Source organism: Nicotiana tabacum, chromosome 20 (genome assembly GCF_000715075.1).
Source record: "Nicotiana tabacum cultivar K326 chromosome 20, ASM71507v2, whole genome shotgun sequence".
In the NCBI taxonomy this organism is placed as follows: Eukaryota; Viridiplantae; Streptophyta; class Magnoliopsida; order Solanales; family Solanaceae; genus Nicotiana; species Nicotiana tabacum.
The window spans coordinates 115211525-115222736 of record NC_134099.1 but is presented as its reverse complement, the minus strand read 5'-3'; the positions used below and the strand labels follow the sequence as shown (position 1 = coordinate 115222736).

The 11212-nt window shown below is 37.2% G+C and overlaps 1 long non-coding RNA gene across 1 annotated transcript; it reads right to left on the bottom strand.

Moving 5' to 3' along the window:
* Positions 1–2638: 2638 nt before the first annotated feature.
* LOC142174151 (uncharacterized) lies at positions 2639–10651 on the bottom strand. The gene is made up of 3 exons (XR_012703485.1): positions 10385–10651; positions 9441–9532; positions 2639–3054 (listed from the first exon to the last, which is right to left on the bottom strand). It is a non-coding gene; the product is annotated as an uncharacterized LOC142174151 (long non-coding RNA).
* Between the last annotated feature and the right edge of the window lie 561 nt (positions 10652–11212).

The window sequence follows — 11212 nt, the reverse complement described above, 5'->3', positions numbered from 1 at the left end:
ATATTTCTTAGTTCCTCCAAATTTTTTGATTGATGAAACAATTCACAATGTGTATGAAGTGATGGAGAAGGTGGATGGAATGTTGAGAAAAGTATGGAGATTCTTCCTGAGGAGTTTGTTGTGCACATTCTGGAGAAAATTAAGCCTCCAATTATGGAGAACACTTTGGATGTACCATACTGGATGCTCAAGACTCGTGGTAATTTTAGTGTAAAGTCTGTGTGGGAGTATTTAAGGAGGAGAAATGATCCAACACTTGCATACAAAGTGATATGGGTAAAGGGATTACCTTTCAAGATCGCATTCTTCATGTGGAAAGTGTGGAAAAATAAACTTCCTCTTGATGATTTCATGAGGCGATTGGGATATTGTATGCCCTCAAAATGTTGGTATTGTATTGAGCCAAAAGAAGAATCTTTGATACATTTATTCTTCACATCACATGCCGCCAAGATAGTATGGAAATATTTCCTATCTAGACAAGGGATACGACTGGAGGGTTTGACATTGCATCAGGCGATCACTAGTTGTTGGACAGTTCAGGTGCTGCCCAGAATTAAGCCCATAATGCAAGCCCTTCCTTCTTGCATTATATGGGAACTGTGGAAAAGGAGAAACAATTTTAAATATGGGGAAGCAGTCTTAATCAGTAGGGTTATTTACCAGGTATCCTCTTCTCTTCAAGCTATTGTAAGAGTAAGGAAGCCATGCCTTATTAATGTTCCTCATAAGTGGAAAGATCTGTTAACAATGCTGGAAAACTATACTCCTAGGATGAAGTATGACAAGGTCATTTGGGAGTTGCCTATGGTAGGTTGGGTGAAGGTAAATACTGATGGTGCCTCGAGGGGGAATCCAGGGAGGAGCTCAATTGGTTTGTGTATAAGAAATAATGATAGAGATTTAGTATATGCTCTTGGAAGGGAGATCAATGCTACAACAAATACAGAAGCTGAAACAGTTGCAATTTTGGAGGCTTTAAGGATTTGTAGTGCTCACAATTACATGCAAGTATGGCTTCAAACAGACTCTTTGCTCTTGAAGAATATAGTTGAAGTCTTGTTGTATTGTGGAACAAGTGGAGGAGATTTGACAGCTCTTGGGTAGGGGTAATTTCAAGGTCTCACATATTTTCAGGGAAGGGAACAAACTGGCGGATCATCTTGCAAACTATGCATTGGATGTAGGAGAGATTGAATGTCATGGTTATTGGCATTTAGATTCAATTGGGAGAAGAATAGTTAATGAAGACAAACTCCAATGTCCTTATTTGAGGGTGGAAGTAGCAAGGAAGTAAGGTGTAAGGTGGCAAGGTGCGAGGAGTACATGGTGAGACTGGTTTTAGCTAACAAATTTCTCTTTTTTGCAGGTAATTTTTCAGCACCTAAAGCTTGTCTTTCGATGGAATTTCAAATGGTGTTATTAGTGCTTTGCACTCAACCCATTGAAAGGACAACAAAGGCAAGCATAGATATTGATGCAAAGAAGGGCAATCTACTGCACAGTTTAAGCAACAGCAGAAATTTTTTGAAAAAAAAAAATAGAAGCAGAGGTGGATATCATGCCCAGAATGTTTAAGTGAAATGGGAAAGGTGGGTTGCAATCTGCAGGAAGTAGGAGCAGGCAAGATAGGAAACATGTTACATTAGATAGAGGAGGTTCTAAGAAAGAAAGAAAAGCAAAAATGCCCAGAAAACATAAGAGAATTGGGCATTATGGACTGATGGCAAGAATACAATGGAGGGGCTCAAAGGTAGGAAAAGTTAGTAGGAAGCTGCTCAAAATGTATAATTGAATTGGGCAGCATGGTATAGGGGATACAGGGAACCAGGCAAGGAATATAACAGCCTTATCATTTGGTACTGCAATGAGAACTAACGGATAAGCAAGTGCAAAGGAAGAGGAAACAAGGCTGATTGAGAAGATAGATCATTAATTACAAATCCAGATGGGAGAGAGTTGGAGACTGGTTTTTATTCTAACGATGTTTGATTTTTTGCAGGAGCCATTACTGTTATTATGCCATACTTTTGAGGAACTTCCAGTTGGTGGTATTAGCACATAGTGCTCATTCTAATGGAAGGGAATCAAATGTATGCATAAGCATAGGAGCAAGGATATGTTTCAAAGTTGTGAAACATAGCAGCTACTCTATACAGCTACAAGTGATGGTCACGCAAATTGGCAGATGCAAAATAAAACTACACAGAGGACTCAGTCATATATGCATGTCAAGTTGGCCCCTTTGGATAAAAATAACTGGAGAGAAAAATGCATTTAGAACTCAGTACCCAATGTATTTCTCATCAACGATACTCCATAAGGGATGCCACCCAAAGAGAAACTCAAATTCATGCTGGAAATCACACGCAATTGTCATCAAAGGAGGCAAATTCACATATGCCTCAATCAATTGGAGCAGCATGCTAAATGGAGCTGTGTGGGACATCTTTCCTTTACAATATGAAGGTATAGTGCTGACCATTAGGCACCAGGAGTAACAACTGAAGCAATGTGATGAGGTTGATCAAAAGCTTAGCATGCATAACTGGAGGTTAGGGCAACAATGGAAAAATAAGGCAATGAGATTGGCATTTAAATAGGCAAGGACAACACCTATGGAGTCGACATATTGGTGCAACATTGTCATGGATCATTCACTGAAAACTGGGCAGTGCAAGGATGTCACGACCCAAACCGATGGGCTGCGATGGGCACCCGGTACCTTACTCAACCGAGTACCAACATAACGTATATTTCTTATTACATCATCATATACACATGACATATGGGCCTAATAGGCCAACATGATCCTTTATAAACTCAAAACATAGGCCGACAAGGCCGTGCAATCTTTCACGTACAAGACATATGTCTACAAGCTTCTAAGAATACATAAATGTCATAAAGGTCGGGAAAGATTCCCTCCATACCAAATAATACATGTCTAAATCATACTAACCAAACGAGCAACTCCAAAGCAAATGGAGCGCACCAACATCTTCCAGTGAGCTGATAGCCTACTTAGAGGGATCTCGACCTGTCTATCGGGACCTGCGGGCATGAAACGCAGCGTCCCCAGGCAAAAAGGGACATTAGTACGAATAATGTATCAAGTATGTAAGGCACATAAATAAATACATAAGAGACATGGAAGACATATAGAGTACATGACTCAACCTGTAAGTCTGAATAACTCTGTAAATCATGAAATACTTTTAGCATCATGCATATGCGTATGAATGTCATATTGTGCATAGGTACATGTCTCGTAACATCATCAGCCTCTGAGGGCATCCTATCATATCATACGGTAACTATGGGCAAAATCATCAACGTATACTAGCTGATCAGGTAGTGGTGCGTATATAATGTCATAACCTTTCCCATATCCCATATACATATATATACATACATATGTGTATATAATGCTGTTTGAATACATACATATATATGCGTATATAACGCCGTTTGAATCATATTTCAGCCACTATGGGCAACATCATCATCATATACCAACTGATCAGGTGGTTGTGCGTATATAACGCCGTAACCTTTTCCCATATCCCTTATACATATATTTATATATATACGCGTATATAACGCCATCTGGTCATGGGTTAATCCACATGAATGCAATACATGAAAAGTACGTTAAAAAAAATCTTTCGGAGCTTCATAAGTCCATTTAGCCTTTGAGTAATATAATAAAGTAAACTCTTTTCAACTTTCATATTTTTCTGAGACCCATGAACAAATGATAAAATATTATGACACACAAAAATTCAAGAACATAGATATATCTTATACTTCTATGAATAGAGTCATTCATGGAATTTGTGCATTTGCACGTTTCGTTCGTATCGTATAGATCATGCCACAAGTAAGAAAGGATAGCCTTAACATACATGTTTCTGCGAAATTCTTGAACGAAACCTATGCTTGAAGCTTGGATTGAAATTTGGATTGAAATTTCAATCGAAATTTTTGAAGTGCTGACAGAATTGATTCTCTTGTTCAAGACAGCATGCAATTGTTTGGTTTCACATTTTGGCTTTGAAATTGGTTTCACATTTTGGATTTGAAATTTTGAAAAATCTGATTCTTAAGTTTTTAGTTCCTTAAGAATCTCACTCACGTTTATTTTTGTTTGGTTTCTAAAGATAAAAGGTCTTTTTGAAACTTTAAGAATCAGATTTTGGTTTTTGTTCTTTCATGTTCCTTATGAGTCATTAAATAACTTTATGTTACATTGTCACATAATGAAATGACTTGAAGATTCATTCTTTTAATGTGTGGCATGTTGCCACGTTACTCTTTAGGATAATTGATTAAATTTATCCACTTATTAGTTAACCGGGTAATGTTTCGTTACCCGGTAATTAATCTATTACCCGCATAATTGAGAATTATTTCCATTTACTTAAAATACTATTCACTTTTCACATACCTTATACACCTTATTATTATGGTCATGTGGTACCTCGTATGACACTAGTTCATAAATACCGAGTATTTTAGCTCAGGCCGTATTTTATTCCAACATGCCAAACTTGGACGAAAAATCGTTTTCTTTGACTTGCTTCCCCTCTCACCTTCACAAATTTACTTATCACTTATTTGAAATAGTATAATACTTAAAATATCAAAATAATCCCATCCCCGAACTTATGCCGATTAACTTACGACGAAACTTTAACATACGAAAACGTGGAATGTAACATCATTCCCCCTTTGGAACATTCGTCCTCGAATATTTACTGGTGCTCTTATCATTTTCATAGCCTATGTCTTCCGAATACTTTAGTAGTCCTCTTGCCATCTAGGCAACGGTTATGCGAATAAGTCCAAAGTCTAGGGTATTCTCCTCTTTTAGACCTCTTTCCTACGCCATGACTTGTGTTTGAATTCCTTCCAATCTCGTAACTGTTGCTACCTTACATTATGCAGTTTCTATGACACTGACCGTGTAAGTGTGCCTATGCGAGTCTCTTCTCTTTTTTCCTCTAGCTTTTAGTCAATCCTGGAGTTCTTCGCTTGGTATTTTGTTGAACTTACGAATACTGCTATATCTTATTTTATAGACCCGGTTATCCATTCGTATGACTTTACTGCATCTACATAGGTCATACTATACCATAACAATTACCTCAATTTCTCGTTACTGAGGTCTGCTACAAAATCTCAGGTTACTTTCATTGCTCATCTCGTACGTATAAATATATGTCCTCTAATGCCTCCACATTATTGTTCATCTTTAAGAATGACAACCTAATCTCCTCTCATACTTTGTAAATTTTATCCATCCATTGTTGATTCACTTCAATTTTGATCCATAATCCACCCCTGATAACTTAACCTTTTTGTAATATTGCAGTTAGGATTCACGTTTTATCAGGGAACATCTGAAATGATTAGATTGATCCACTTGAGGCGATACCCTGCTTTTATAACCGTATCTCACGACATCCCAATATGATTCACCTTGCGTGGGTATTTTAATCCTGTCCAATTCATGAGATCCCTTTCTTTTATCCGTCAGATCATTGCTTAATTGAAGGCCCAAACGTCATTTTTTTGTATATAATAATTACCCCTCATTCTATTTACAGGGTAGCATTTCATTTCTTCTGAATGTTATTAGTCTTAGACTCTTTTGAGTTTATTCAGGCTATACTGAACTTTCTATAATTTAGAGAAACCATTAGCTCTCTTGTTTTCATGGACTTAATCTTGAGGACTTATCCATTCTCGTCACTTTTTCACTTGTCTTTCCTCATTCTTACTCATGTTTTCTCAAAACTGTGTCACTCTACCATACTTTAGCTTGCGACCTATAAATATCCATTTATAATACTCGCAACTTTCCTTCAACTTGCTTACACCATATATTTCCTTATATTATTCTGGAATGTCAATCGATACATCACACCGTCTCCAACTCTTCTTTATTCTCTTAACTAGATCTCTCAGTACTTAGAAACCATAGGTTGGAAGACATGCCGCTGACGATGCCATTATCATTCCCGGTTACTGGATCCCCGTGCTGATAGCCTTCTATCCGAAGTATGGACTATTCACGATCTTCTGCCTTTGAGTATCTCGTACGTTGTTCACATTTACCTTACTTACCTTAAAATCTCGCATCGTATTTTCTATCTCTTTCCCGACCTCCCTTCCACCTAGGTGTAATTCACGTTCATAACTTGAAGCTCTATTATAATACTCGCACCTCTAGTACATACACAATCCAGTGGGAGCTTCGTATTGACTTCTTATGAGGCTGGTACTTCTTCTAACTGGCTTCCTTGTAAAGCTATTATAGATTATGGTTGTTGTGTTATTTCTCTTCCTTTACGTAGGCTTAAGCTATCTTCCAATCTGTTGCTCATGGTATCAGTTATTACCTTAGCCTTTCATGGGCATTATGGACTATCCATGATACAATCTTCTAACAATTCAATCCTTTGTCTATGTCCTAGGCTCAATTCTTTCTTTTAACTTATACGGGAGTCTTCTATAGCTCTATGATTGTCAACAAATATGCTTCCTGGATAATGCTCCAAAATCTTGAGTGTATCCATAACGTACTAACTCTGGATTATTGATCAAATAATTCTTTCGTTCCATCTTAGCTTTCAACGTAAGATATTACTTTTCCTGGCCCTTCTGCCCCCTTGTTGCATCCATACTTAGCTTATCTTAGTTCCCACGCATGCCGGAGTTTGCGTACAACTCATATGATCTTCGAATATTTCTTTTGATTTTTACTTCCCGATCACTAGTCACGGTAGATTTCTCTTTCTTATGGAAGGTGTACAATATTGTTGTGAAACTGTTGTTACAAGAGCATTTCCTCTCTAGGTCGTTGTACCTAGATTGAAGCCTTTTTCCTTATTTCCTCGGCTAGTCTTTTGTTGTAGTACTTAGGGAGAACCCTTGACTCTCGTAAAGTTGTGGGCTTATTACATACCTTTTTGATATCCTTACTTGCCTATAATCATCCGTAGTTGCTTACTTCCATGCACTTGTGCTTGTATGGTTGCTTCTGAACTGATATTTTGACTGCCTTCCCAGCGGCACTTTCTTTTAACCCCGTAACACTCATATGGTACTTTTAACTATCCCGACTCTTGTTTGAATATATCTCAAGTATTATAATGATATTCTCCGAGGCTGAATTCTCCATGTTGGGTTCTACTATGTTTATTTTACACGATCTGATGACTCGATGTAATCTCTTGTTTAGCCATAACTGAGATCATCCTGTCCAATTACTAACTATGTTGGCCCATTTTCGTATCAATATTCTTCGTAATCTTTCTTGGATTATTTATTTTGTTTTAACTTATGTCTCGCACTAGCTCCTTATTTATTAATAATAGCTCAGGCAGGAATCTTTACTTCCTCTCCTTGACGTCGTGCTTGCACAATATCATTGAATCATACCGTATCTGTAAGATTTGGATAAGTGTCATCTCATTCCTCTTTCATTTATCGCATTCTTCCTTTACCATTATAGTCATTAGAATTACTTAATTCTAACTTAATGCCACATTACTCCATATTCCCCCTTTTAGGGGTGTACTAAAAGTTGAAGCCACGAGGATCTACCTATAGATGTTTTACCTCTTCATCTTTGGTTGTTTCTCAACGTCAATGATCCTTACTCGCCTTGCAGCAATTATTCCGTACCAAGGATGAAAAATTCCCTTACTCACGAGGGTGAATTTTAGTATAACCGGCACATACAGTCCCTTAAGCTAAACTTTTCTCACTTTGCTTGTTGTAGGGAAGCGTCTTCCTGAATGATCATTCTCTGAACTTCTCATGAATCTTCTTTTGTCGTCCATTCTATTATTGGCGGAACAAAATCTGAAATTCTTATGATGGCAACTATCATCAGCCACTCAATCCCTAATTCATGTTTAGTTTATCTTGTTCACTAATCCATACTGGTTCTATTACTCTGGAGTCTGACTTTTCCTCTTGGTAATCACGCTAGAGTTGCAAATTTATTTCTCGTAATGAGGATATAACCTATGGACTATACTCTTTCGTTGTCTTAAGGTCCATCACCTTTCATCTCTTCCTTCATTTGACTATAGGTTCTGTAACACTCTACCATTTTCATCCATGTATCACACTGTATTCATAATGCTTTCTTATCTCTCTTCTCATTACTCTGCTAATATTTCTGTATATCTCTTTTCTTGTGAAAACTTCAATACGACATTCTTTCGCTTTTAGCTTCCCTTTGCTCCATCTAATGGCTCTTTGGGTTGCTCAACATCCTCGCTCAACTAGGGATGAGAGCCACACTTAAGGTAATATTTATCTTATCCAGGCTTTCAGTTCCTATCTTCTAAATGCTAGTATTCACATCTAATCGTAGTATTCTAGGGTGCACCATCTGGGTGTCTCATAAGAAGATCTATTGGCACATTTGTAATACCCTTCGGAAATGTCAACAAATGAAAGTAATTCATTTACCAATTTGGGTTACTCTAACCCCAGCCGGATCTTGATATCCCATCCTTATCTTAACTATACCTGTTAGCCCCCATAGGGCATAACTGAAATGGGTGTGACCAATTGTACATACCTCTGTTACTGTTGAATATAGCTCAAAAAGCTTATGTTCCTATGCCTCAATTATAAACGTTGTTAACCTTTATTAACTGGGTACCTCGTACCCTTTTTTTACCTTGCTCTTTTTACTTGCTGAAACTTGTACTTATCTTCTTAATCTCTCATTGTCCTTTACCATAAAGGTGGATAGGCATTCTTGCCTTAAGGCTTCTTAACAGGAAGCTTACACCTTTCAGTACACCCATGATATGCTACAGACCTCATATTTACTTATCGTAGGCATCATACAAAAATCCAATTCCTCTAACTGAACTCTTCCACAACTATCTCTTTTTCCAACCTTCTTTCCGGATGTAGGAATCGTATTATTACGAATAAAATAGAATTTAAGAAGTTGAATTCTTATAAGTGAGCTCTACCACACGATCTAGAGTAAGAAGAAAGAATGGCAATCCTAAATGCCCTATAGCCTCCTGCTTATAGGTGTGGTGCACAATACACCCATAAACAAGACTCTACTAGACACGACTTGTAGACTCCCTAGGACAGAACTGCTCTGATACCACTTTTGTCACGACCCAAACTGATGGGCCGCGATGGGAACCCGGTACCTTACTCAACCGAGTACCAACGTAACGTATATTTCTTATTACATCATCATATACATATGACATATAGGCCTAATAGGCCAACATGATCCTTTATAAACTCAAAATATAGGCCGACAAGGCCGTGCAATCTTTCACGTACAAGACATACGTCTACAAGCCTCTAAGAATACATAAATATCATAAAGGTCGGGATAGAGTCCCGCCATACCAAACAATACATGTCTAAATCATACTAACCAAACGAGCAACTCCAAAGCAAATAGAGCGCACCAACATCTTCCACTGAGCTGATAGCCTACTTGGAGGGCTCTCGACCTGTGTATCGGGACCTGCAGGCATGAAACGCAGCGCCCCAGGCAAAAAGGGACGTCAGTACGAATAATGTACCGAGTATATAAGGCACATAAATAAATACATAAGAGACATGGAAGACATATATAGTACATGACTCAACCTGTAAGTCTGAATAACTCTGTAAATCATGAAATACTTTTAGCGTCATGCATATGCGTATGAATGTCATATAGTGCATAGGTACATGTCTCGTAACATCATCAGCCTCTGAAGGCATCCCATCATATCATATGGCCATTGTGGGCAAAATTATTAATGTATATCAGCTGATCAGGTGGTGGTGCGTATATAATACCATAAACTTTCTCATATCCCATATATATACATACATACATACGCGTATATAACGCCATTTGAATACATGCATATATATATGCGTATATAACGCCGTTTGAATCGTATTTCAGCCACTATGGGCAACATCATCATCATATACCAACTGATCATGTGGTGGTGCGTATATAACGCCGTAACTTTTTTCCATATCCCATATACATATATTTACATATATATGTGTATATAATGCCATCTGGTCATGGGTTAATGCACATGAATGCAATGCATGAAAAGTACGTTAATAAAATCTTTCGGAGCTTCATAAGACCATTTTGCCTTTGAGTAATATCATAAAGTAAACTCTTTTCAACTTTCATATTTTTCTGAGACCCATGAACAGATGATAAAATATTATGACACACAAAAATTCAAGAACATAGATATCTCTAATACTTCTATGAATAAAGTCATTCATGGAATTTGTGTATTTGCACGTTTCGTTCGTATCGTATGGATCATGCCACAAGTAAGAAAGGATAGCCTTAACATACATGTTTCTGCGAAATTCTTGAACGAAATCTATGCTTGAAGCTTGGATTGAAATTTGGACTGAAATTTCAATCGAAATTTTTGAAGTGACAGAATTGATTCTCTGGTTCAAGACAACATGCAATTTTTTGGTTTCACGTTTTGGCTTTGAAATTGGTTTCATATTTTGGTTTTGAAATTTTGAAAAATCTTATTCTTTAGTTTTTAGTTCCTTAAGAATCTCACTCACGTTTATTTTTGTTTGGTTTCTAAAGATAAAAGGTCTTTTTGAAACTTTAAGAATCAGATTTTGATTTTGTTCTTTCATGTTCCTTATGAGTCATTAAATGACTTTATGTTACATTGCCACATAATGAAATGACTTGAAGAGTCATTCTTTTAATGTGTGGCATGTTGCCACGTTACTCTTTAGGATAATTGATTAAATTTATCCACTTATTAGTTAACCGGGTAATGTTTCATTACCCGGTAATTAATCTATTACCCGCATAATTGAGAATTATTTCCATTTACTTAAAATACTACTCACTTTTCACATATCTTATGCACCTTACTATTATGGTCATGTGGTACCTCGTATGACACTAGTCCATAAATATCGAGTATTTTAGCTCGGGCCGTATTTTATTCCAACATGCCAAACTTGGACGAAAATTCATTTTCTTTGACTTGCTTCCCCTCTCACCTTCACGAATTTACTTATCACTTGTTTGAAATATCATAATACTTAAAATATCAAAATAATCCCATCCCCGAACTTACGTCGATTAACTTACGACGAAACTTTAACATACGAAAATGGGATGTAACAAAGGACTTAGCATCAACAC